Source organism: Diaphorina citri, unplaced genomic scaffold (genome assembly GCF_000475195.1).
Source record: "Diaphorina citri unplaced genomic scaffold, Diaci psyllid genome assembly version 1.1 scaffold969, whole genome shotgun sequence".
In the NCBI taxonomy this organism is placed as follows: domain Eukaryota; kingdom Metazoa; phylum Arthropoda; class Insecta; order Hemiptera; family Psyllidae; genus Diaphorina; species Diaphorina citri.
The window spans coordinates 111,991-116,527 of NW_007378400.1; positions in this window are offsets into that span (position 1 = coordinate 111,991).

Here is a 4,537-nt window from a genome sequence, read left to right on the forward strand (position 1 = left end):
TGATTACTTCCTACATTTAAGTTCTGGAGTTTGAGTACTAGCTGTACCAGAGTCGATCATACTCGTATGAACTTTAAGGGTATTGAGAATTCAGTTATCGTTTCTGAGAAATCCGCGATGTTTTAATGCTGACGCAGAACCTCCTATCTTCAACTGAAGTCCGAATGTCCGATCTGAATTTTACATGGATTTAGTTCTGGTCTGAGTGCTACATTTTGGGGCTCAATGGGCCAGCTAGCTTTGTTTCAGAATCCCTTTTTCCAAGTATCTAGTATCTAGGCTTACGCATTAGAACTCACTTGTGTAGGTATTGAACATAGCTAGTATGAAATATGGACAGCTGAAAATATTCTATACGAAAAAAATATAGCCTTTTTTTACATAATTCGTGAACTTATCAAGTGCCAATATGGGAAAAAGCTCTCTCCCCCCCTCCCTCGTTGCTATGTGATAGTTAAGACAAGCGTGTTGTAAAAACTTTATTCGTCGTATAGGTATACATATGTTAAAGTCTTAGTTCAGGTCGTTTTCAGGGGACCACCAAAATCTTTCTCCAAGATATTGTTTAGTTTAGATGATGTGATAGGGAGTATTGTTTGTGTAGTGATCACTTCCTACATTTAAGTTCTGGAGTTTGAGTACTAGCTGTACCAGAGTCGATCATACTCGTATGAACTTTAAGGGTATTGAGAATTCATTGTTTAATCAAAACAAAATTTCAGAATTCATTATTGTTCACTGCACTTTAACTACTTTAGAGGGAAAATTTAACCAATGGTTTTCCCCTTGTGTCAACGTGTTACCCTTTTATCAGTTTGTTAAATGATGTACTAGCTATGTTAGGGAAGGTGTTCAAGCATAGAATGATGTTCAATGCATTTGTCTGGGTGTGGATGATAGTACAGGGACACTCACGATGAAATTTCCCTGTGCTTTGTGTGAAAATTTTGAGTTTTTCAAAGTTACATTCTCTCATCAGTTTTTCTCGGAATAGCGAAATATGCTGAATATAATTTTCGTGTTTAATGAAATCTAATTAAGTTTAAAAGGTGTAGAAAGCTCATTTAGACTATTGTGAGCAGTAACATAAAATTTTTCGATCGATTACATAATGCTGTGAGTGTGGATGTAGATGGATATCATTTTAAAGTTCCTCTAAAGACTGATGCTTGAATTTTAGGCTATTGTGAGCAGTAACTTAAAATTTTTCGATCGATTACATATGTAATGCTGTGAGTGTGGATGTAGATGGATATCATTTTAAAGTTCCTCTAAAGACTGATGCTTGAATTGTTGGTAGACCACAAAGGAATATTATTACCTCTAATTTGATGTAAGATAGCTTTTCTTTCGGATTCTTTATGAACCAATTTATCAAGGAGAACATCAGTGATATGCTCTATCTGCTGCCCCAAAATGCTCACAAGACTGATGCCTGAATTGTTGGTAGACCACAAAGGAATATTATTACCTCTAATTTGATGTAAGATAGCTTTTCTTTCGGATTATGAACCAATTTATCAAGGAGAACATCAGTGATATGCTCTATCTGCTGCCCTAAAATGCTCACACCTTGGACTTTGCCTTATAACATTTTTGTTCGGTTTCGGAAAAAAAAAAAAAAAATGTGGAAGTATAATATCTTTATGAGAGAGCATCATACTTTTTTAAATATTCTAAAATACTTTGAAAATTTCATGTGTGTGTTGTGGATGGAAAGAATTTTCTGATATCACTTAGAGTAATTTGCATGTTCAAGATATGTGAGGCTCAGTTTTTATGTGGATGTGTTCTTTTATGTGTGTTGGATCCGAAGATACCTATGTACTTCTGATATGCTTTGGTGTGTTCAGGGTCTTGGGACTCCTTATACATAATGGCTGTATGTACTACATTCTGGATAGGTTCATGTTGTAGATATGTGTACATAGGACGATGTCTTTCGTACTGTTTTCGCTACGTCCAAACTTTTTCTAACGGAAATGAATTGCTCTTGCTAGATGGATACGTACAATAACAAAATTGCTAGGTTCCTAATGTGTGGAGTAGTTTTAAAGTACAACATATTATCAGTTCCTACGGTCTACGGACTCTTTTTTGAGGAGATAAAGTATGATGTACTTTATGTGGGAGTGTACATCACAGAAAAGAGATATATCAAATACCGTGTTAGTAATATCAACTTCGAGTTTTATATATTTTCTGGAAAGTAATAGGGTGTTTACCTTCAACTTCTATTCTACATATTTTCTGGTTTCTGGTGTTAGTTGTCTATTTTGGAGCTGTTCCTTGACTGTTCTTGATAGAAGAGAAATTATTTTGTCTGGTTATTCTCAGAAATATTTCCACTTGTACCAGTTCATTGATACATATGTAACTCTCTGATAGTAGTAATGTTGCTGTCTGTCTAGTCATTAGTCATACACTCATGTATCACTCTACACAGAACATCTACTGCTATCCGTTCATATCCATTATCTTCCATATAGTAAATTTTCTTCTTTTCATACTTCGAAAAATCCGTGGATTTCTCATATTTTTTTTTTTTTTCGCCGAGAAAAGAAATTTTGAATGTTCCCCCACCCCACACTTCTTTGCCTGAGTGATTGATATATTATGATGGTTAGGTCTGTTCTTCCAATACGTTGCAACAGGGCCGTTCTTTAGAGACATCGGCCATTTTTGGGTCATGGGTCTTTTTATCAAGATTTTGCTCCTATTTCCAACCCCTTTGATGAATCGGCCAAAGGTTTCAAAGTAATTTGGCTATGGAAAAACGATCTCAATACGTTGACATTTGACATCAAGAAAGGTGTTGATCATTCTTCTTTAACATCGGGCCTTACAGCCTCATCTTCACAGGCTGGTGTAGTCTGTTACTGTTTTCTATAAACATGATGATGGCTTTTCATAACATGTTAAGTTCAAATATCTGAAATAAATCACTCAAGCAAAAGTGTGTAGAGCTGCAAAGTAGAAGGAAATCTTAATACTTAATCTATGTTATGGCGAGGATTTGAATAGCCATTGTGCTGTGCTAAAAGTACAAGGTTTATTCAAAATTGGTCTGAGTGAGCTGCCACTTTTACATCACTGTAATCATGGTCTACTGACGTAAGTTTTGCTCAAAATGTTATTCATTGTTAACAAAAGTTGAAAACACAGACTCTACCAGTCTAATCGTATTTCTGCTATTTGAGAACTTCGGAAAGCCCTGAAATTTGGACTGACAATGTAAGTAATTGTGTGTTTTTTTGTTTCCATTGTTGTTGTAGTTGGATCAGAGTTTGTTTTATCTTTTGTTTTATTCCTACGTTGATGTGAACGTGATGATCACAGTTGATTGAGCAGATTAGTGTGTTGTCGATGCCTGAAGAGCGGATGCTGATTACTTGAGATCTCATTGTCGTTGACATCCATTACTGTTATTACGGTAACAATTGTAACAAATGAATTGTTCCAACCATTTGCTCTGTACTATTTTTAAAACGGTAAATGTTTCCCGTCTGAAAATGCCAATGCATTTGGTAAGAAGTCGACAGAAGAGAACACATATATTCCTTGAGATTAGCATAAGAAGTATTATGGACCATTTGCTCTGTACTATTTTTAAAACGGTAAATATTTCCCGTCTGAAAATGCCAATGCATTTGGTAAGAAGTCGACAGAAGAGAACACATATATTCCTTGAGATTAGCATAAGAAGTATTATACTGTTCTGTTCGGATAGAAAAATATGATGTTTCTTGAGAGCATCGTAATATTTGTATATTTTTCTCCATATACTGCTCTCAAGATAAATATTAGGAAAAGTGATGTCAATTTTATCTTCTGAAGCATCATAGCATCGTTTTTTCTCCATTTCAATCCATCTGACTGATATGTTTCCACATATTGGAAAGCTGACTCCAGCAGTAATGGTTTCTACCTATTTTCTGTACCGATACTTTTAATACACGAGTAAACACGAGTTGGAGGCGTTCGCCCAATTTTCTGCTTTTGTGACGGAGTTTGACCGTAGAATACTGTAGATGTAGAATTGTTTTTGGAGAAGTTCTGGTCTGAGTGCTACATTTTGGGGCTCAATGGGCCAGCTAGCTTTGTTTCAGAATCCCTTTTTCCAAGTATCTAGTATCTAGGCTAATGATGTGATAGGGAGTATTGTTTGTGCCATGGCAGTGATCACTTCCTACATTTAAGTTCTAGAGTTCGAGTACTAGCTGTATGAACTTTAAGGGTATTGAGAATTCAGTTATAGTTTCTGAGAAATCCGCAATGTTTTAATGCTGACGCAGAACCTCCTATCTTCAACTGAAGTCCGAATGTCCGATCTGAATTTTACATGGATTTCTGTCTGGTCTGATTGGATTCAGTATTGCTAGGAACTTGTGGTAATCACAGCTTTTCAGATGATGTGATAGGGAGTATTGTTTGTGCCATGGTAGTGATTACTTCCTACATTTAAGTTCTGGAGTTTGAGTACTAGCTGTACCAGAGTCGATCATACTCGTATGAACTTTAAGGGTATTGAGAATTC